Genomic DNA, 23283 nt, shown 5'->3' on the forward strand with positions numbered 1-23283 from the left:
CTGGGTGTGCTACTTTGCCCTAGAACTGAAAGGCACAACGTGCAGGCTTCTTTCCAAAGGGCGAGTTGGGCCCCACAGCATCTTGCTTCCAGCTCTTTGGGAAGCTAAGAAACAACTCGCTCTGCACAGTGCTCTTACAGCCTACCGGGAACATGTCTTCCAAAGGCCTGTGAAATGCAGTTCTTTGCAGGCCTGATCTGGCTGAAGTAGGACTTCTGCTCTGGGTGTGCTACTTTGCCCTAGAGCTGAAAGGCACAACGTGCAGGCTTCTTTCCAAAGGGCGAGTTGGGCCCCACAGCATCTTGCTTCCAGCTCTTTGGGAAGCTAAGAAACAACTCGCTCTGCACAGTGCTCTTACAGCCTACCGGGAACATCTCTTCCAAAGGCCTGTGAAACGCAGTTTCTTTGCAGGCCTGATCTGGCTGAAGTAGGACTTCTGCTCTGGGTGTGCTACTTTGCCCTAGAGCTGAAAGGCACAACGTGCAGGCTTCTTTCCAAAGGGCGAGTTGGGCCCCACAGCATCTTGCTTCCAGCTCTTTGGGAAGCTAAGAAACAACTCGCTCTGCACAGTGCTCTTACAGCCTACCGGGAACATGTCTTCCAAAGGCCTGTGAAACGCAGTTTCTTTGCAGGCCTGATCTGGCTGAACTAGGACTTCTGCTCTGGGTGTGCTACTTTGCCCTAGAGCTGAAAGGCACAACGTGCAGGCTTCTTTCCAAAGGGCGAGTTGGGCCCCACAGCATCTTGCTTCCAGCTCTTTGGGAAGCTAAGAAACAACTCGCTCTGCACAGTGCTCTTACAGCCTACCGGGAACATGTCTTCCAAAGGCCTGTGAAACGCAGTTCCTTTGCAGGCCTGATCTGGCTGAAGTAGGACTTCTGCTCTGGGTGTGCTACTTTGCCCTAGAGCTGAAAGGCACAACGTGCAGGCTTCTTTCCAAAGGGCGAGTTGGGCCCCACAGCATCTTGCTTCCAGCTCTTTGGGAAGCTAAGAAACAACTCGCTCTGCACAGTGCTCTTACAGCCTACCGGGAACATGTCTTGCAAAGGCCTGTGAAACGCAGTTTCTTTGCAGGCCTGATCTGGCTGAAGTAGGACTTCTGCTCTGGGTGTGCTACTTTGCCCTAGAGCTGAAAGGCACAACGTGCAGTCTTCTTTCCAAAGGGCGAGTTGGGCCGCACAGCATCTTGCTTCCAGCTCTTTGGGAAGCTAAGAAACAACTCGCTCTGCACAGTGCTCTTACAGCCTACCGGGAACATGTCTTGCAAAGGCCTGTGAAACGCAGTTTCTTTGCAGGCCTGATCTGGCTGAAGTAGGACTTCTGCTCTGGGTGTGCTACTTTGCCCTAGAGCTGAAAGGCACAACGTGCAGGCTTCTTTCCAAAGGGCGAGTTGGGCCCCACAGCATCTTGCTTCCAGCTCTTTGGGAAGCTAAGAAACAACTCGCTCTGCACAGTGCTCTTACAGCCTACCGGGAACATGTCTTCCAAAGGCCTGTGAAACGCAGTTTCTTTGCAGGCCTGATCTGGCTGAAGTAGGACTTCTGCTCTGGGTGTGCTACTTTGCCCTAGAGCTGAAAGGCACAACGTGCAGGCTTCTTTCCAAAGGTCGAGTTGGGCCCCACAGCATCTTGCTTCCAGCTCTTTGGGAAGCTAAGAAACAACTCGCTCTGCACAGTGCTCTTACAGCCTAGTGGGAACATCTCTTCCAAAGGCCTGTGAAACGCAGTTTCTTTGCAGGCCTGATCTGGCTGAAGTAGGACTTCTGCTCTGGGTGTGCTACTTTGCCCTAGAGCTGAAAGGCACAACGTGCAGGCTTCTTTCCAAAGGGCGAGTTGGGCCCCACAGCATCTTGCTTCCAGCTCTTTGGGAAGCTAAGAAACAACTCGCTCTGCACAGTGCTCTTACAGCCTACCGGGAACATCTTTTCCAAAGGTCAGTGAAACGCAGTTTCTTTGCAGGCCTGATCTGGCTGAAGTAGGACTTCTGCTCTGGGTGTGCTACTTTGCCCTAGAGCTGAAAGGCCACAACGTGCAGGCTTCTTTCCAAAGGGCGAGTTGGGCCCCACAGCATCTTGCTTCCAGCTCTTTGGGAGGCTAAGAAACAACTCGCTCTGCACAGTGCTCTTACAGCCTACTGGGAACATGTCTTGCAAAGGCCTGTGAAACGCAGTTTCTTTGCAGGCCTGATCTGGTTGAAGTAGGACTTCTGCTCTGGGTGTGCTACTTTGCCCTAGAACTGAAAGGCACAACGTGCAGGCTTCTTTCCAAAGGGCGAGTTGGGCCCCACAGCATCTTGCTTCCAGCTCTTTGGGAAGCTAAGAAACAACTCGCTCTGCACAGTGCTCTTACAGCCTACCGGGAACATGTCTTCCAAAGGCCTGTGAAATGCAGTTCTTTGCAGGCCTGATCTGGCTGAAGTAGGACTTCTGCTCTGGGTGTGCTACTTTGCCCTAGAGCTGAAAGGCACAACGTGCAGGCTTCTTTCCAAAGGGCGAGTTGGGCCCCACAGCATCTTGCTTCCAGCTCTTTGGGAAGCTAAGAAACAACTCGCTCTGCACAGTGCTCTTACAGCCTACCGGGAACATCTCTTCCAAAGGCCTGTGAAACGCAGTTTCTTTGCAGGCCTGATCTGGCTGAAGTAGGACTTCTGCTCTGGGTGTGCTACTTTGCCCTAGAGCTGAAAGGCACAACGTGCAGGCTTCTTTCCAAAGGGCGAGTTGGGCCCCACAGCATCTTGCTTCCAGCTCTTTGGGAAGCTAAGAAACAACTCGCTCTGCACAGTGCTCTTACAGCCTACCGGGAACATGTCTTCCAAAGGCCTGTGAAACGCAGTTTCTTTGCAGGCCTGATCTGGCTGAACTAGGACTTCTGCTCTGGGTGTGCTACTTTGCCCTAGAGCTGAAAGGCACAACGTGCAGGCTTCTTTCCAAAGGGCGAGTTGGGCCCCACAGCATCTTGCTTCCAGCTCTTTGGGAAGCTAAGAAACAACTCGCTCTGCACAGTGCTCTTACAGCCTACCGGGAACATGTCTTCCAAAGGCCTGTGAAACGCAGTTCCTTTGCAGGCCTGATCTGGCTGAAGTAGGACTTCTGCTCTGGGTGTGCTACTTTGCCCTAGAGCTGAAAGGCACAACGTGCAGGCTTCTTTCCAAAGGGCGAGTTGGGCCCCACAGCATCTTGCTTCCAGCTCTTTGGGAAGCTAAGAAACAACTCGCTCTGCACAGTGCTCTTACAGCCTACCGGGAACATGTCTTGCAAAGGCCTGTGAAACGCAGTTTCTTTGCAGGCCTGATCTGGCTGAAGTAGGACTTCTGCTCTGGGTGTGCTACTTTGCCCTAGAGCTGAAAGGCACAACGTGCAGTCTTCTTTCCAAAGGGCGAGTTGGGCCGCACAGCATCTTGCTTCCAGCTCTTTGGGAAGCTAAGAAACAACTCGCTCTGCACAGTGCTCTTACAGCCTACCGGGAACATGTCTTGCAAAGGCCTGTGAAACGCAGTTTCTTTGCAGGCCTGATCTGGCTGAAGTAGGACTTCTGCTCTGGGTGTGCTACTTTGCCCTAGAGCTGAAAGGCACAACGTGCAGGCTTCTTTCCAAAGGGCGAGTTGGGCCCGACAGCATCTTGCTTCCAGCTCTTTGGGAAGCTAAGAAACAACTCGCTCTGCACAGTGCTCTTACAGCCTACCGGGAACATGTCTTCCAAAGGCCTGTGAAACGCAGTTTCTTTGCAGGCCTGATCTGGCTGAAGTAGGACTTCTGCTCTGGGTGTGCTACTTTGCCCTAGAGCTGAAAGGCACAACGTGCAGGCTTCTTTCCAAAGGGCGAGTTGGGCCCCACAGCATCTTGCTTCCAGCTCTTTGGGAAGCTAAGAAACAACTCGCTCTGCACAGTGCTCTTACAGCCTACCGGGAACATGTCTTCCAAAGGCCTGTGAAACGCAGTTTCTTTGCAGGCCTGATCTGGTTGAAGTAGGACTTCTGCTCTGGGTGTGCTACTTTGCCCTAGAGCTGAAAGGCACAACGTGCAGGCTTCTTTCCTAAGGGCGAGTTGGGCCCCACAGCATCTTGCTTCCAGCTCTTTGGGAAGCTAAGAAACAACTCGCTCTGCACAGTGCTCTTACAGCCTACCGGGAACATCTCTTCCAAAGGCCTGTGAAACGCAGTTTCTTTGCAGGCCTGATCTGGCTGAAGTAGGACTTCTGCTCTGGGTGTGCTACTTTGCCCTAGAGCTGAAAGGCACAACGTGCAGGCTTCTTTCCAAAGGGCGAGTTGGGCCCCACAGCATCTTGCTTCCAGCTCTTTGGGAAGCTAAGAAACAACTCGCTCTGCACAGTGCTCTTACAGCCTACTGGGAACATCTCTTCCAAAGGCCTGTGAAACGCAGTTTCTTTGCAGGCCTGATCTGGCTGAAGTAGGACTTCTGCTCTGGGTGTGCTACTTTGCCCTAGAGCTGAAAGGCACAACGTGCAGGCTTCTTTCCAAAGGGCGAGTTGGGCCCCACAGCATCTTGCTTCCAGCTCTTTGGGAAGCTAAGAAACAACTCGCTCTGCACAGTGCTCTTACAGCCTACGGGGAGCATCTCTTCCAAAGGCCTGTGAAACGCAGTTCCTTTGCAGGCCTGATCTGGCTGAAGTAGGACTTCTGCTCTGGGTGTGCTACTTTGCCCTAGAGCTGAAAGGCACAACGTGCAGGCTTCTTTCCAAAGGGCGAGTTGGGCCCCACAGCATCTTGCTTCCAGCTCTTTGGGAAGCTAAGAAACAACTCGCTCTGCACAGTGCTCTTACAGCCTACCGGGAACATGTCTTGCAAAGGCCTGTGAAACGCAGTTTCTTTGCAGGCCTGATCTGGCTGAAGTAGGACTTCTGCTCTGGGTGTGCTACTTTGCCCTAGAGCTGAAAGGCACAACGTGCAGTCTTCTTTCCAAAGGGCGAGTTGGGCCCCACAGCATCTTGCTTCCAGCTCTTTGGGAAGCTAAGAAACAACTCGCTCTGCACAGTGCTCTTACAGCCTACCGGGAACATGTCTTCCAAAGGCCTGTGAAACGCAGTTCCTTTGCAGGCCTGATCTGGCTGAAGTAGGACTTCTGCTCTGGGTGTGCTACTTTGCCCTAGAGCTGAAAGGCACAACGTGCAGGCTTCTTTCCAAAGGGCGAGTTGGGCCCCACAGCATCTTGCTTCCAGCTCTTTGGGAAGCTAAGAAACAACTCGCTCTGCACACTGCTCTTACAGCCTAGTGGGAACATGTCTTCCAAAGGCCTGTGAAACGCAGTTTCTTTGCAGGCCTGATCTGGCTGAAGTAGGACTTCTGCTCTGGGTGTGCTACTTTGCCCTAGAGCTGAAAGGCACAACGTGCAGGCTTCTTTCCAAAGGGCGAGTTGGGCCCCACAGCATCTTGCTTCCAGCTCTTTGGGAAGCTAAGAAACAACTCGCTCTGCACAGTGCTCTTACAGCCTACCGGGAACATGTCTTGCAAAGGCCTGTGAAACGCAGTTTCTTTGCAGGCCTGATCTGGCTGAAGTAGGACTTCTGCTCTGGGTGTGCTACTTTGCCCTAGAGCTGAAAGGCACAACGTGCAGGCTTCTTTCCAAAGGGCGAGTTGGGCCCCACAGCATCTTGCTTCCAGCTCTTTGGGAAGCTAAGAAACAACTCGCTCTGCACAGTGCTCTTACAGCCTACCGGGAACATCTCTTCCAAAGGCCTGTGAAACGCAGTTTCTTTGCAGGCCTGATCTGGCTGAAGTAGGACTTCTGCTCTGGGTGTGCTACTTTGCCCTAGAGCTGAAAGGCACAACGTGCAGGCTTCTTTCCAAAGGTCGAGTTGGGCCCCACAGCATCTTGCTTCCAGCTCTTTGGGAAGCTAAGAAACAACTCGCTCTGCACAGTGCTCTTACAGCCTACCGGGAACATGTCTTCCAAAGGCCTGTGAAACGCAGTTTCTTTGCAGGCCTGATCTGGCTGAAGTAGGACTTCTGCTCTGGGTGTGCTACTTTGCCCTAGAGCTGAAAGGCACAACGTGCAGGCTTCTTTCCTAAGGGCGAGTTGGGCCCCACAGCATCTTGCTTCCAGCTCTTTGGGAAGCTAAGAAACAACTCGCTCTGCACAGTGCTCTTACAGCCTACCGGGAACATCTCTTCCAAAGGCCTGTGAAACGCAGTTTCTTTGCAGGCCTGATCTGGCTGAAGTAGGACTTCTGCTCTGGGTGTGCTACTTTGCCCTAGAGCTGAAAGGCACAACGTGCAGGCTTCTTTCCAAAGGGCGAGTTGGGCCCCACAGCATCTTGCTTCCAGCTCTTTGGGAAGCTAAGAAACAACTCGCTCTGCACAGTGCTCTTACAGCCTACTGGGAACATCTCTTCCAAAGGCCTGTGAAACGCAGTTTCTTTGCAGGCCTGATCTGGCTGAAGTAGGACTTCTGCTCTGGGTGTGCTACTTTGCCCTAGAGCTGAAAGGCACAACGTGCAGGCTTCTTTCCAAAGGGCGAGTTGGGCCACACAGCATCTTGCTTCCAGCTCTTTGGGAAGCTAAGAAACAACTCGCTCTGCACAGTGCTCTTACAGCCTACGGGGAGCATCTCTTCCAAAGGCCTGTGAAACGCAGTTCCTTTGCAGGCCTGATCTGGCTGAAGTAGGACTTCTGCTCTGGGTGTGCTACTTTGCCCTAGAGCTGAAAGGCACAACGTGCAGGCTTCTTTCCAAAGGGCGAGTTGGGCCCCACAGCATCTTGCTTCCAGCTCTTTGGGAAGCTAAGAAACAACTCGCTCTGCACAGTGCTCTTACAGCCTACCGGGAACATGTCTTCCAAAGGCCTGTGAAACGCAGTTTCTTTGCAGGCCTGATCTGGCTGAAGTAGGACTTCTGCTCTGGGTGTGCTACTTTGCCCTAGAGCTGAAAGGCACAACGTGCAGGCTTCTTTCCTAAGGGCGAGTTGGGCCCCACAGCATCTTGCTTCCAGCTCTTTGGGAAGCTAAGAAACAACTCGCTCTGCACAGTGCTCTTACAGCCTACCGGGAACATCTCTTCCAAAGGCCTGTGAAACGCAGTTTCTTTGCAGGCCTGATCTGGCTGAAGTAGGACTTCTGCTCTGGGCGTGCTACTTTGCCCTAGAGCTGAAAGGCACAACGTGCAGGCTTCTTTCCAAAGGGCGAGTTGGGCCCCACAGCATCTTGCTTCCAGCTCTTTGGGAAGCTAAGAAACAACTCGCTCTGCACAGTGCTCTTACAGCCTACTGGGAACATCTCTTCCAAAGGCCTGTGAAACGCAGTTTCTTTGCAGGCCTGATCTGGCTGAAGTAGGACTTCTGCTCTGGGTGTGCTACTTTGCCCTAGAGCTGAAAGGCACAACGTGCAGGCTTCTTTCCAAAGGGCGAGTTGGGCCCCACAGCATCTTGCTTCCAGCTCTTTGGGAAGCTAAGAAACAACTCGCTCTGCACAGTGCTCTTACAGCCTAGTGGGACCATCTCTTCCAAAGGCCTGTGAAACGCAGTTTCTTTGCAGGCCTAATCTGGCTGAAGTAGGACTTCTGCTCTGGGTGTGCTACTTTGCCCTAGAGCTGAAAGGCACAACGTGCAGGCTTCTTTCCAAAGGGCGAGTTGGGCCCCACAGCATCTTGCTTCCAGCTCTTTGGGAAGCTAAGAAACAACTCGCTCTGCACAGTGCTCTTACAGCCTACCGGGAACATCTCTTCCAAAGGCCTGTGAAACGCAGTTTCTTTGCAGGCCTGATCTGGCTGAAGTAGGACTTCTGCTCTGGGTGTGCTACTTTGCCCTAGAGCTGAAAGGCACAACGTGCAGGCTTCTTTCCAAAGGGCGAGTTGGGCCCGACAGCATCTTGCTTCCAGCTCTTTGGGAAGCTAAGAAACAACTCGCTCTGCACAGTGCTCTTACAGCCTAGTGGGAACATCTCTTCCAAAGGCCTGTGAAACGCAGTTTCTTTGCAGGCCTGATCTGGCTGAAGTAGGACTTCTGCTCTGGGTGTGCTACTTTGCCCTAGAGCTGAAAGGCACAACGTGCAGGCTTCTTTCCAAAGGGCGAGTTGGGCCCCACAGCATCTTGCTTCCAGCTCTTTGGGAAGCTAAGAAACAACTCGCTCTGCACAGTGCTCTTACAGCCTACCGGGAACATCTTTTCCAAAGGCCAGTGAAACGCAGTTTCTTTGCAGGCCTGATCTGGCTGAAGTAGGACTTCTGCTCTGGGTGCGCTACTTTGCCCTAGAGCTGAAAGGCACAACGTGCAGGCTTCTTTCCAAAGGGCGAGTTGGGCCCCACAGCATCTTGCTTCCAGCTCTTTGGGAAGCTAAGAAACAACTCGCTCTGCACAGTGCTCTTACAGCCTACCGGGAACATGTCTTCCAAAGGCCTGTGAAACGCAGTTCCTTTGCAGGCCTGATCTGGCTGAAGTAGGACTTCTGCTCTGGGTGTGCTACTTTGCCCTAGAGCTGAAAGGCACAACGTGCAGGCTTCTTTCCAAAGGGCGAGTTGGGCCCCACAGCATCTTGCTTCCAGCTCTTTGGGAAGCTAAGAAACAACTCGCTCTGCACACTGCTCTTACAGCGTAGTGGGAACATCTCTTCCAAAGGCCTGTGAAACGCAGTTTCTTTGCAGGCCTGATCTGGCTGAAGTAGGACTTCTGCTCTGGGTGTGCTACTTTGCCCTAGAGCTGAAAGGCACAACGTGCAGGCTTCTTTCCAAAGGGCGAGTTGGGCCCCACAGCATCTTGCTTCCAGCTCTTTGGAAAGCTAAGAAACAACTCGCTCTGCACAGTGCTCTTACAGCCTACCGGGAACATGTCTTCCAAAGGCCTGTGAAACGCAGTTCCTTTGCAGGCCTGATCTGGCTGAAGTAGGACTTCTGCTCTGGGTGTGCTACTTTGCCCTAGAGCTGAAAGGCACAACGTGCAGGCTTCTTTCCAAAGGGCGAGTTGGGCCCCACAGCATCTTGCTTCCAGCTCTTTGGGAAGCTAAGAAACAACTCGCTCTGCACACTGCTCTTACAGCCTAGTGGGAACATCTCTTCCAAAGGCCTGTGAAACGCAGTTTCTTTGCAGGCCTGATCTGGCTGAAGTAGGACTTCTGCTCTGGGTGTGCTACTTTGCCCTAGAGCTGAAAGGCACAACGTGCAGGCTTCTTTCCAAAGGGCGAGTTGGGCCCCACAGCATCTTGCTTCCAGCTCTTTGGGAAGCTAAGAAACAACTCGCTCTGCACAGTGCTCTTACAGCCTACCGGGAACATGTCTTGCAAAGGCCTGTGAAACGCAGTTTCTTTGCAGGCCTGATCTGGCTGAAGTAGGACTTCTGCTCTGGGTGTGCTACTTTGCCCTAGAGCTGAAAGGCACAACGTGCAGGCTTCTTTCCAAAGGGCGAGTTGGGCCCCACAGCATCTTGCTTCCAGCTCTTTGGGAAGCTAAGAAACAACTCGCTCTGCACAGTGCTCTTACAGCCTACCGGGAACATGTCTTCCAAAGGCCTGTGAAACGCAGTTTCTTTGCAGGCCTGATCTGGCTGAAGTAGGACTTCTGCTCTGGGTGTGCTACTTTGCCCTAGAGCTGAAAGGCACAACGTGCAGGCTTCTTTCCAAAGGTCGAGTTGGGCCCCACAGCATCTTGCTTCCAGCTCTTTGGGAAGCTAAGAAACAACTCGCTCTGCACAGTGCTCTTACAGCCTACCGGGAACATCTCTTCCAAAGGCCTGTGAAACGCAGTTTCTTTGCAGGCCTGATCTGGCTGAAGTAGGACTTCTGCTCTGGGTGTGCTACTTTGCCCTAGAGCTGAAAGGCACAACGTGCAGGCTTCTTTCCTAAGGGCGAGTTGGGCCCCACAGCATCTTGCTTCCAGCTCTTTGGGAAGCTAAGAAACAACTCGCTCTGCACAGTGCTCTTACAGCCTACCGGGAACATCTCTTCCAAAGGCCTGTGAAACGCAGTTTCTTTGCAGGCCTGATCTGGCTGAAGTAGGACTTCTGCTCTGGGTGTGCTACTTTGCCCTAGAGCTGAAAGGCACAACGTGCAGGCTTCTTTCCAAAGGGCGAGTTGGGCCCCACAGCATCTTGCTTCCAGCTCTTTGGGAAGCTAAGAAACAACTCGCTCTGCACAGTGCTCTTACAGCCTACGGGGAGCATCTCTTCCAAAGGCCTGTGAAACGCAGTTTCTTTGCAGGCCTGATCTGGCTGAAGTAGGACTTCTGCTCTGGGTGTGCTACTTTGCCCTAGAGCTGAAAGGCACAACGTGCAGGCTTCTTTCCAAAGGGCGAGTTGGGCCCCACAGCATCTTGCTTCCAGCTCTTTGGGAAGCTAAGAAACAACTCGCTCTGCACAGTGCTCTTACAGCCTACCGGGAACATGTCTTGCAAAGGCCTGTGAAACGCAGTTTCTTTGCAGGCCTGATCTGGCTGAAGTAGGACTTCTGCTCTGGGTGTGCTACTTTGCCCTAGAGCTGAAAGGCACAACGTGCAGTCTTCTTTCCAAAGGGCGAGTTGGGCCCCACAGCATCTTGCTTCCAGCTCTTTGGGAAGCTAAGAAACAACTCGCTCTGCACAGTGCTCTTACAGCCTACCGGGAACATGTCTTCCAAAGGCCTGTGAAACGCAGTTCCTTTGCAGGCCTGATCTGGCTGAAGTAGGACTTCTGCTCTGGGTGTGCTACTTTGCCCTAGAGCTGAAAGGCACAACGTGCAGGCTTCTTTCCAAAGGGCGAGTTGGGCCCCACAGCATCTTGCTTCCAGCTCTTTGGGAAGCTAAGAAACAACTCGCTCTGCACACTGCTCTTACAGCCTAGTGGGAACATCTCTTCCAAAGGCCTGTGAAACGCAGTTTCTTTGCAGGCCTGATCTGGCTGAAGTAGGACTTCTGCTCTGGGTGTGCTACTTTGCCCTAGAGCTGAAAGGCACAACGTGCAGGCTTCTTTCCAAAGGGCGAGTTGGGCCCCACAGCATCTTGCTTCCAGCTCTTTGGGAAGCTAAGAAACAACTCGCTCTGCACAGTGCTCTTACAGCCTACCGGGAACATGTCTTGCAAAGGCCTGTGAAACGCAGTTTCTTTGCAGGCCTGATCTGGCTGAAGTAGGACTTCTGCTCTGGGTGTGCTACTTTGCCCTAGAGCTGAAAGGCACAACGTGCAGGCTTCTTTCCAAAGGGCGAGTTGGGCCCCACAGCATCTTGCTTCCAGCTCTTTGGGAAGCTAAGAAACAACTCGCTCTGCACAGTGCTCTTACAGCCTACCGGGAACATCTCTTCCAAAGGCCTGTGAAACGCAGTTTCTTTGCAGGCCTGATCTGGCTGAAGTAGGACTTCTGCTCTGGGTGTGCTACTTTGCCCTAGAGCTGAAAGGCACAACGTGCAGGCTTCTTTCCAAAGGGCGAGTTGGGCCCCACAGCATCTTGCTTCCAGCTCTTTGGGAAGCTAAGAAACAACTCGCTCTGCACAGTGCTCTTACAGCCTACCGGGAACATGTCTTGCAAAGGCCTGTGAAACGCAGTTTCTTTGCAGGCCTGATCTGGCTGAAGTAGGACTTCTGCTCTGGGTGTGCTACTTTCCCTAGAGCTGAAAGGCACAACGTGCAGGCTTCTTTCCAAAGGGCGAGTTGGGCCCCACAGCATCTTGCTTCCAGCTCTTTGGGAAGCTAAGAAACAACTCGCTCTGCACAGTGCTCTTACAGCCTACCGGGAACATGTCTTGCAAAGGCCTGTGAAACGCAGTTTCTTTGCAGGCCTGATCTGGCTGAAGTAGGACTTCTGCTCTGGGTGTGCTACTTTGCCCTAGAGCTGAAAGGCACAACGTGCAGGCTTCTTTCCAAAGGGCGAGTTGGGCCCCACAGCATCTTGCTTCCAGCTCTTTGGGAAGCTAAGAAACAACTCGCTCTGCACAGTGCTCTTACAGCCTACCGGGAACATGTCTTCCAAAGGCCTGTGAAACGCAGTTTCTTTGCAGGCCTGATCTGGCTGAAGTAGGACTTCTGCTCTGGGTGTGCTACTTTGCCCTAGAGCTGAAAGGCACAACGTGCAGGCTTCTTTCCAAAGGGCGAGTTGGGCCCCACAGCATCTTGCTTCCAGCTCTTTGGGAAGCTAAGAAACAACTCGCTCTGCACAGTGCTCTTACAGCCTACCGGGAACATGTCTTCCAAAGGCCTGTGAAACGCAGTTTCTTTGCAGGCCTGATCTGGCTGAAGTAGGACTTCTGCTCTGGGTGTGCTACTTTGCCCTAGAGCTGAAAGGCACAACGTGCAGGCTTCTTTCCAAAGGGCGAGTTGGGCCCCACAGCATCTTGCTTCCAGCTCTTTGGGAAGCTAAGAAACAACTCGCTCTGCACAGTGCTCTTACAGCCTAGCGGGAACATCTCTTCCAAAGGCCTGTGAAACGCAGTTTCTTTGCAGGCCTGATCTGGCTGAAGTAGGACTTCTGCTCTGGGTGTGCTGCTTTGCCCTAGAGCTGGAAGGCACAACGTGCAGGCTTCTTTCCAAAGGGCGAGTTGGGCCCCACAGCATCTTGCTTCCAGCTCTTTGGGAAGCTAAGAAACAACTCGCTCTGCACAGTGCTCTTACAGTCTACCGGGAACATGTCTTCCAAAGGCCTGTGAAATGCAGTTCTTTGCAGGCCTGATCTGGCTGAAGTAAGACTTCTGCTCTGGGTGTGCTACTTTGCCCTAGAGCTGAAAGGCACAACGTGCAGGCTTCTTTCCAAAGGGCGAGTTGGGCCCCACAGCATCTTGCTTCCAGCTCTTTGGGAAGCTAAGAAACAACTCGCTCTGCACAGTGCTCTTACAGCCTACCGGTAACATGTCTTCCAAAGGCCTGTGAAACGCAGTTTCTTTGCAGGCCTGATCTGGCTGAAGTAGGACTTCTGCTCTGGGTGTGCTACTTTGCCCTAGAGCTGAAAGGCACAACGTGCAGGCTTCTTTCCTAAGGGCGAGTTGGGCCCAACAGCATCTTGCTTCCAGCTCTTTGGGAAGCTAAGAAACAACTCGCTCTGCACAGTGCTCTTACAGCCTAGTGGGAACATCTCTTCCAAAGGCCTCTGAAACGCAGTTTCTTTTCAGGCCTGATCTGGCTGAAGTCGGACTTCTGCTCTGGGTGTGCTACTTTGCCCTAGAGCTGAAAGGCACAACGTGCAGGCTTCTTTCCAAAGGGCGAGTTGGGCCCCACAGCATCTTGCTTCCAGCTCTTTGGGAAGCTAAGAAACAACTCGCTCTGCACAGTGCTCTTACAGCCTACCGGGAACATGTCTTCCAAAGGCCTGTGAAACGCAGTTTCTTTGCAGGCCTGATCTGGCTGAAGTAGGACTTCTGCTCTGGGTGTGCTACTTTGCCCTAGAGCTGAAAGGCACAACGTGCAGGCTTCTTTCCTAAGGGCGAGTTGGGCCCAACAGCATCTTGCTTCCAGCTCTTTGGGAAGCTAAGAAACAACTCGCTCTGAACAGTGCTCTTACAGCCTACGGGCAGCATCTCTTCCAAAGGCCTGTGAAACGCAGTTTCTTTGCAGGCCTGATCTGGCTGAAGTAGGACTTCTGCTCTGGGTGTGCTACTTTGCCCTAGAGCTGAAAGGCACAACGTGCAGGCTTCTTTCCAAAGGGCGAGTTGGGCCCCACAGCATCTTGCTTCCAGCTCTTTGGGAAGCTAAGAAACAACTCGCTCTGCACAGTGCTCTTACAGCCTACCGGGAACATCTCTTCCAAAGGCCTGTGAAACGCAGTTTCTTTGCAGGCCTGATCTGGCTGAAGTAGGACTTCTGCTCTGGGTGTGCTACTTTGCCCTAGAGCTGAAAGGCACAACGTGCAGGCTTCTTTCCAAAGGGCGAGTTGGGCCCCACAGCATCTTGCTTCCAGCTCTTTGGGAAGTTAAGAAACAACTCGCTCTGCACAGTGCTCTTACAGCCTACCGGGAACATGTCTTGCAATGGCCTGTGAAACGCAGTTTCTTTGCAGGCCTGATCTGGCTGAAGTAGGACTTCTGCTCTGGGTGTGCTACTTTGCCCTAGAGCTGAAAGGCACAACGTGCAGGCTTCTTTCCAAAGGGCGAGTTGGGCCCCACAGCATCTTGCTTCCAGCTCTTTGGGAAGCTAAGAAACAACTCGCTCTGCACAGTGCTCTTACAGCCTACCGGGAACATGTCTTCCAAAGGCCTGTGAAACGCAGTTTCTTTGCAGGCCTGATCTGGCTGAAGTAGGACTTCTGCTCTGGGTGTGCTACTTTGCCCTAGAGCTGAAAGGCACAACGTGCAGGCTTCTTTCCAAAGGGCGAGTTGGGCCCCACAGCATCTTGCTTCCAGCTCTTTGGGAAGCTAAGAAACAACTCGCTCTGCACAGTGCTCTTACAGCCTACCGGGAACATGTCTTCCAAAGGCCTGTGAAACGCAGTTTCTTTGCAGGCCTGATCTGGCTGAAGTAGGACTTCTGCTCTGGGTGTGCTACTTTGCCCTAGAGCTGAAAGGCACAACGTGCAGGCTTCTTTCCAAAGGGCGAGTTGGGCCCCACAGCATCTTGCTTCCAGCTCTTTGGGAAGCTAAGAAACAACTCGCTCTGCACAGTGCTCTTACAGCCTACCGGGAACATCTCTTCCAAAGGCCTGTGAAACGCAGTTTCTTTGTAGGCCTGATCTGGCTGAAGTAGGACTTCTGCTCTGGGTGTGCTACTTTGCCCTAGAGCTGAAAGGCACAACGTGCAGGCTTCATTCCAAAGGGTGAGTTGGGCCCCACAGCATCTTGCTTCCAGCTCTTTGGGAAGCTAAGAAACAACTCGCTCTGCACAGTGCTCTTACAGCCTACCGGGAACATGTCTTCCAAAGGCCTGTGAAACGCAGTTTCTTTGCAGTCCTGATCTGGCTGAAGTAGGACTTCTGCTCTGGGTGTGCTACTTTGCCCTAGAGCTGAAAGGCACAACGTGCAGGCTTCTTTCCAAAGGGCGAGTTGGGCCCCACAGCATCTTGCTTCCAGCTCTTTGGGAAGCTAAGAAACAACTCGCTCTGCACAGTGCTCTTACAGCCTACCGGGAACATGTCTTGCAAAGGCCTGTGAAACGCAGTTTCTTTGCAGGCCTGATCTGGCTGAAGTAGGACTTCTGCTCTGGGTGTGCTACTTTGCCCTAGAACTGAAAGGCACAACGTGCAGGCTTCTTTCCAAAGGGCGAGTTGGGCCCCACAGCATCTTGCTTCCAGCTCTTTGGGAAGCTAAGAAACAACTCGCTCTGCACAGTGCTCTTACAGCCTACCGGGAACATCTCTTCCAAAGGCCTGTGAAACGCAGTTTCTTTGCAGGCCTGATCTGGCTGAAGTAGGACTTCTGCTCTGGGTGTGCTACTTTGCCCTAGAGCTGAAAGGCACAACGTGCAGGCTTCTTTCCAAAGGGCGAGTTGGGCCCCACAGCATCTTGCTTCCAGCTCTTTGGGAAGCTAAGAAACAACTCGCTCTGCACAGTGCTCTTACAGCCTACCGGGAACATGTCTTGCAAAGGCCTGTGAAACGCAGTTTCTTTTCAGGCCTGATCTGGCTGAAGTAGGACTTCTGCTCTGGGTGTGCTACTTTGCCCTAGAGCTGAAAGGCACAACGTGCAGGCTTCTTTCCAAAGGGCGAGTTGGGCCCCACAGCATCTTGCTTCCAGCTCTTTGGGAAGCTAAGAAACAACTCGCTCTGCACAGTGCTCTTACAGCCTACCGGGAACATGTCTTCCAAAGGCCTGTGAAACGCAGTTTCTTTGCAGGCCTGATCTGGCTCAAGTAGGACTTCTGCTCTGGGTGTGCTACTTTGCCCTAGAGCTGAAAGGCACAACGTGCAGGCTTCTTTCCAAAGGGCGAGTTGGCCCCCACAGCATCTTGCTTCCAGCTCTTTGGGAAGCTAAGAAACAACTCGCTCTGCACAGTGCTCTTACAGCCTACCGGGAACATGTCTTCCAAAGGCCTGTGAAACGCAGTTCCTTTGCAGGCCTAATCTGGCTGAAGTAGGACTTCTGCTCTGGGTGTGCCACATTTCCCTAGAGCTGAAAGGCACAACGTGCAGCCTTCTTTCCAAAGGGCGAGTTGGGCCCCACAGCATCTTGCTTCCAGCTCTTTGGGAAGCTAAGAAACAACTCGCTCTGCACAGTGCTCTTACAGCCTACCGGGAACATCTCTTCCAAAGGCCAGTGAAACGCAGTTTCTTTGCAGGCCTGATCTGGCTGAAGTAGGACTTCTGCTCTGGGTGTGCTACTTTGCCCTAGAGCTGAAAGGCACAACGTGCAGGCTTCTTTCCAAAGGGCGAATTGGGCCCCACAGCATCTTGCTTCCAGCTCTTTGGGAAGCTAAGAAACAACTCGCTCTGCACAGTGCTCTTACAGCCTACGGGGAGCATCTCTTCCAAAGGCCTGTGAAACGCAGTTTCTTTGCAGGCCTGATCTGGCTGAAGTAGGACTTCTGCTCTGGGTGTGCTACTTTGCCCTAGAGCTGAAAGGCACAACGTGCAGGCTTCTTTCCAAAGGGCGAGTTGGGCCCCACAGCATCTTGCTTCCAGCTCTTTGGGAAGCTAAGAAACAACTCGCTCTGCACACTGCTCTTACAGCCTAGTGGGAACATCTCTTCCAAAGCCATGTGAAACGCAGTTTCTTTGCAGGCCTGATCTGGCTGAAGTAGGACTTCTGCTCTGGGTGTGCTACTTTGCCCTAGAGCTGAAAGGCACAACGTGCAGGCTTCTTTCCAAAGGGCGAGTTGGGCCCCACAGCATCTTGCTTCCAGCTCTTTGGGAAGCTAAGAAACAACTCGCTCTGCACAGTGCTCTTACAGCCTACCGGGAACATCTCTTCCAAAGGCCTGTGAAACGCAGTTTCTTTGCAGGCCTGATCTGGCTGAAGTAGGACTTCTGCTCTGGGTGTGCTACTTTGCCCTAGAGCTGAAAGGCACAACGTGCAGGCTTCTTTCCAAAGGGCGAGTTGGGCCCCACAGCATCTTGCTTCCAGCTCTTTGGGAAGCTAAGAAACAACTCGCTCTGCACAGTGCTCTTACAGCCTACCGGGAACATCTCTTCCAAAGGCCTGTGAAACGCAGTTTCTTTGCAGGCCTGATCTGGCTGAAGTAGGACTTCTGCTCTGGGTGTGCTACTTTGCCCTAGAGCTGAAAGGCACAACGTGCAGGCATCTTTCCAAAGGGCGAGTTGGGCCCCAAAGCATCTTGCTTCCAGCTCTTTGGGAAGCTAAGAAACAACTCGCTCTGCACAGTGCTCTTACAGCCTACCGGGAACATGTCTTGCAAAGGCCTGTGAAACGCACTTTCTTTGCAGGCCTGATCTGGCTGAAGTAGGACTTCTGCTCTGGGTGTGCTACTTTGCCCTAGAGCTGAAAGGCACAACGTGCAGGCTTCTTTCCAAAGGGCGAGTTGGGCCCCACAGCATCTTGCTTCCAGCTCTTTGGGAAGCTAAGAAACAACTCGCTCTGCACAGTGCTCTTACAGCCTACCGGGAACATCTTTTCCAAAGGCCAGTGAAACGCAGTTTCTTTGCATGCCTGATCTGGCTGAAGTAGGACTTCTGCTCTGGGTGTGCTACTTTGCCCTAGAGCTGAAAGGCACAACGTGCAGGCTTATTTCCAAAGGGCGAGTTGGGCCCCACAGCATCTTGCTTCCAGCTCTTTGGGAAGCTAAGAAACAACTCGCTCTGCACAGTGCTCTTACAGCCTACCGGGAACATCTCTTCCAAAGGCCAGTGAAACGCAGTTTCTTTGCAGGCCTGATCTGGCTGAAGTAGGACTTCTGCTCTGGGTGTGCTACTTTGCCCTAGAGCTGAAAGGCACAACGTGCAGGCTTCTTTCCAAAGGGCGAGTTGGGCCCCACAGCATCTTGCTTCCAGCTCTTTGGGAAGCTAAGAAACAACTCGCTCTGCACAGTGCTCTTACAGCCTACGGGGAGCATCTCTTCCAAAGGCCTGTGAAACGCAGTTTCTTTGCAGGCCTGATCTGGCTGAAGTAGGACTTCTGCTCTGGGTGTGCTACTTTGCCCTAGAGCTGAAAGGCACAACGTGCAGGCTTCTTTCCAAAGGGCGAGTTGGGCCCCACAGCATCTTGCTTCCAGCTCTTTGGGAAGCTAAGAAACAACTCGCTCTGCACAGTGCTCTTACAGCCTACCGGGAACATGTCTTCCAAAGGCCTGTGAAACGCAGTTTCTTTGCAGGCCTGATCTGGCTGAAGTAGGACTTCTGCTCTGGGTGTGCTACTTTGCCCTAGAGCTGAAAGGCACAACGTGCAGGCTTCTTTCCTAAGGGCGAGTTGGGCCCCACAGCATCTTGCTTCCAGCTCTTTGGGAAGCTAAGAAACAACTCGCTCTGCACAGTGCTCTTACAGCCTACCGGGAACATCTCTTCCAAAGGCCTGTGAAACGCAGTTTCTTTGCAGGCCTGATCTGGCTGAAGTAGGACTTCTGCTCTGGGTGTGCTACTTTGCCCTAGAGCTGAAAGGCACAACGTGCAGGCTTCTTTCGAAAGGGTGAGTTGGGCCCCACAGCATCTTGCTTCCATCTCTTTGGGAAGCTAAGAAACAACTCGCTCTGCACAGTGCTCTTACAGCCTACTGGGAACATCTCTTCCAAAGGCCTGTGAAACGCAGTTTCTTTGCAGGCCTGATCTGGCTGAAGTAGGACTTCTGCTCTGGGTGTGCTACTTTGCCCTAGAGCTGAAAGGCACAACGTGCAGGCTTCTTTCCAAAGGGCGAGTTGGGCCCCAAAGCATCTTGCTTCCAGCTCTTTAGGAAGCTAAGAAACAACTCGCTCTGCACAGTGCTCTTACAGCCTACCGGGAACATGTCTTCCAAAGGCCTGTGAAGCGCAGTTTCTTTGCAGGCCTGATCTGGCTGAAGTAGGACTTCTGCTCTGGGTGTGCTACTTTGCCCTAGAGCTGAAAGGCACAACGTGCAGGCTTCTTTCCAAAGGGCGAGTTGGGCCCCACAGCATCTTGCTTCCAGCTCTTTGGGAAGCTAAGAAACAACTCGCTCTGCACAGTGCTCTTACAGCCTAGTGGGAACATCTCTTCCAAAGGCCTGTGAAACGCAGTTTCTTTGCAGGCCTGATCTGGCTGAAGTAGGACTTCTGCTCTGGGTGTGCTACTTTGCCCTAGAGCTGAAAGGCACAACGTGCAGGCTTCTTTCCAAAGGGCGAGTTGGGCCCCACAGCATCTTGCTTCCAGCTCTTTGGGAAGCTAAGAAACAACTCGCTCTGCACAGTGCTCTTACAGCCTACCGGGAACATCTTTTCCAAAGGCCAGTGAAACGCAGTTTCTTTGCAGGCCTGATCTGGCTGAAGTAGGACTTCTGCTCTGGGTGTGCTACTTTGCCCTAGAGCTGAAAGGCCACAACGTGCAGGCTTCTTTCCAAAGGGCGAGTTGGGCCCCACAGCATCTTGCTTCCAGCTCTTTGGGAGGCTAAGAAACAACTCGCTCTGCACAGTGCTCTTACAGCCTACTGGGAACATGTCTTGCAAAGGCCTGTGAAACGCAGTTTCTTTGCAGGCCTGATCTGGTTGAAGTAGGACTTCTGCTCTGGGTGTGCTACTTTGCCCTAGAACTGAAAGGCACAACGTGCAGGCTTCTTTCCAAAGGGCGAGTTGGGCCCCACAGCATCTTGCTTCCAGCTCTTTGGGAAGCTAAGAAACAACTCGCTCTGCACAGTGCTCTTACAGCCTACCGGGAACATGTCTTCCAAAGGCCTGTGAAATGCAGTTCTTTGCAGGCCTGATCTGGCTGAAGTAGGACTTCTGCTCTGGGTGTGCTACTTTGCCCTAGAGCTGAAAGGCACAACGTGCAGGCTTCTTTCCAAAGGGCGAGTTGGGCCCCACAGCATCTTGCTTCCAGCTCTTTGGGAAGCTAAGAAACAACTCGCTCTGCACAGTGCTCTTACAGCCTACCGGGAACATCTCTTCCAAAGGCCTGTGAAACGCAGTTTCTTTGCAGGCCTGATCTGGCTGAAGTAGGACTTCTGCTCTGGGTGTGCTACTTTGCCCTAGAGCTGAAAGGCACAACGTGCAGGCTTCTTTCCAAAGGGCGAGTTGGGCCCCACAGCATCTTGCTTCCAGCTCTTTGGGAAGCTAAGAAACAACTCGCTCTGCACAGTGCTCTTACAGCCTACCGGGAACATGTCTTCCAAAGGCCTGTGAAACGCAGTTTCTTTGCAGGCCTGATCTGGCTGAACTAGGACTTCTGCTCTGGGTGTGCTACTTTGCCCTAGAGCTGAAAGGCACAACGTGCAGGCTTCTTTCCAAAGGGCGAGTTGGGCCCCACAGCATCTTGCTTCCAGCTCTTTGGGAAGCTAAGAAACAACTCGCTCTGCACAGTGCTCTTACAGCCTACCGGGAACATGTCTTCCAAAGGCCTGTGAAACGCAGTTCCTTTGCAGGCCTGATCTGGCTGAAGTAGGACTTCTGCTCTGGGTGTGCTACTTTGCCCTAGAGCTGAAAGGCACAACGTGCAGGCTTCTTTCCAAAGGGCGAGTTGGGCCCCACAGCATCTTGCTTCCAGCTCTTTGGGAAGCTAAGAAACAACTCGCTCTGCACAGTGCTCTTACAGCCTACCGGGAACATGTCTTGCAAAGGCCTGTGAAACGCAGTTTCTTTGCAGGCCTGATCTGGCTGAAGTAGGACTTCTGCTCTGGGTGTGCTACTTTGCCCTAGAGCTGAAAGGCACAACGTGCAGTCTTCTTTCCAAAGGGCGAGTTGGGCCGCACAGCATCTTGCTTCCAGCTCTTTGGGAAGCTAAGAAACAACTCGCTCTGCACAGTGCTCTTACAGCCTACCGGGAACATGTCTTGCAAAGGCCTGTGAAACGCAGTTTCTTTGCAGGCCTGATCTGGCTGAAGTAGGACTTCTGCTCTGGGTGTGCTACTTTGCCCTAGAGCTGAAAGGCACAACGTGCAGGCTTCTTTCCAAAGGGCGAGTTGGGCCCGACAGCATCTTGCTTCCAGCTCTTTGGGAAGCTAAGAAACAACTCGCTCTGCACAGTGCTCTTACAGCCTACCGGGAACATGTCTTCCAAAGGCCTGTGAAACGCAGTTTCTTTGCAGGCCTGATCTGGCTGAAGTAGGACTTCTGCTCTGGGTGTGCTACTTTGCCCTAGAGCTGAAAGGCACAACGTGCAGGCTTCTTTCCAAAGGGCGAGTTGGGCCCCACAGCATCTTGCTTCCAGCTCTTTGGGAAGCTAAGAAACAACTCGCTCTGCACAGTGCTCTTACAGCCTACCGGGAACATGTCTTCCAAAGGCCTGTGAAACGCAGTTTCTTTGCAGGCCTGATCTGGTTGAAGTAGGACTTCTGCTCTGGGTGTGCTACTTTGCCCTAGAGCTGAAAGGCACAACGTGCAGGCTTCTTTCCTAAGGGCGAGTTGGGCCCCACAGCATCTTGCTTCCAGCTCTTTGGGAAGCTAAGAAACAACTCGCTCTGCACAGTGCTCTTACAGCCTACCGGGAACATCTCTTCCAAAGGCCTGTGAAACGCAGTTTCTTTGCAGGCCTGATCTGGCTGAAGTAGGACTTCTGCTCTGGGTGTGCTACTTTGCCCTAGAGCTGAAAGGCACAACGTGCAGGCTTCTTTCCAAAGGGCGAGTTGGGCCCCACAGCATCTTGCTTCCAGCTCTTTGGGAAGCTAAGAAACAACTCGCTCTGCACAGTGCTCTTACAGCCTACTGGGAACATCTCTTCCAAAGGCCTGTGAAACGCAGTTTCTTTGCAGGCCTGATCTGGCTGAAGTAGGACTTCTGCTCTGGGTGTGCTACTTTGCCCTAGAGCTGAAAGGCACAACGTGCAGGCTTCTTTCCAAAGGGCGAGTTGGGCCCCACAGCATCTTGCTTCCAGCTCTTTGGGAAGCTAAGAAACAACTCGCTCTGCACAGTGCTCTTACAGCCTACGGGGAGCATCTCTTCCAAAGGCCTGTGAAACGCAGTTCCTTTGCAGGCCTGATCTGGCTGAAGTAGGACTTCTGCTCTGGGTGTGCTACTTTGCCCTAGAGCTGAAAGGCACAACGTGCAGGCTTCTTTCCAAAGGGCGAGTTGGGCCCCACAGCATCTTGCTTCCAGCTCTTTGGGAAGCTAAGAAACAACTCGCTCTGCACAGTGCTCTTACAGCCTACCGGGAACATGTCTTGCAAAGGCCTGTGAAACGCAGTTTCTTTGCAGGCCTGATCTGGCTGAAGTAGGACTTCTGCTCTGGGTGTGCTACTTTGCCCTAGAGCTGAAAGGCACAACGTGCAGTCTTCTTTCCAAAGGGCGAGTTGGGCCCCACAGCATCTTGCTTCCAGCTCTTTGGGAAGCTAAGAAACAACTCGCTCTGCACAGTGCTCTTACAGCCTACCGGGAACATGTCTTCCAAAGGCCTGTGAAACGCAGTTCCTTTGCAGGCCTGATCTGGCTGAAGTAGGACTTCTGCTCTGGGTGTGCTACTTTGCCCTAGAGCTGAAAGGCACAACGTGCAGGCTTCTTTCCAAAGGGCGAGTTGGGCCCCACAGCATCTTGCTTCCAGCTCTTTGGGAAGCTAAGAAACAACTCGCTCTGCACACTGCTCTTACAGCCTAGTGGGAACATCTCTTCCAAAGGCCTGTGAAACGCAGTTTCTTTGCAGGCCTGATCTGGCTGAAGTAGGACTTCTGCTCTGGGTGTGCTACTTTGCCCTAGAGCTGAAAGGCACAACGTGCAGGCTTCTTTCCAAAGGGCGAGTTGGGCCCCACAGCATCTTGCTTCCAGCTCTTTGGGAAGCTAAGAAACAACTCGCTCTGCACAGTGCTCTTACAGCCTACCGGGAACATGTCTTGCAAAGGCCTGTGAAACGCAGTTTCTTTGCAGGCCTGATCTGGCTGAAGTAGGACTTCTGCTCTGGGTGTGCTACTTTGCCCTAGAGCTGAAAGGCACAACGTGCAGGCTTCTTTCCAAAGGGCGAGTTGGGCCCCACAGCATCTTGCTTCCAGCTCTTTGGGAAGCTAAGAAACAACTCGCTCTGCACAGTGCTCTTACAGCCTACCGGGAACATCTCTTCCAAAGGCCTGTGAAACGCAGTTTCTTTGCAGGCCTGATCTGGCTGAAGTAGGACTTCTGCTCTGGGTGTGCTACTTTGCCCTAGAGCTGAAAGGCACAACGTGCAGGCTTCTTTCCAAAGGTCGAGTTGGGCCCCACAGCATCTTGCTTCCAGCTCTTTGGGAAGCTAAGAAACAACTCGCTCTGCACAGTGCTCTTACAGCCTACCGGGAACATGTCTTCCAAAGGCCTGTGAAACGCAGTTTCTTTGCAGGCCTGATCTGGCTGAAGTAGGACTTCTGCTCTGGGTGTGCTACTTTGCCCTAGAGCTGAAAGGCACAACGTGCAGGCTTCTTTCCTAAGGGCGAGTTGGGCCCCACAGCAT

Source organism: Equus caballus, chromosome 4 (assembly GCF_041296265.1).
Source record: "Equus caballus isolate H_3958 breed thoroughbred chromosome 4, TB-T2T, whole genome shotgun sequence".
Lineage (NCBI taxonomy): Eukaryota > Metazoa > Chordata > Mammalia > Perissodactyla > Equidae > Equus > Equus caballus.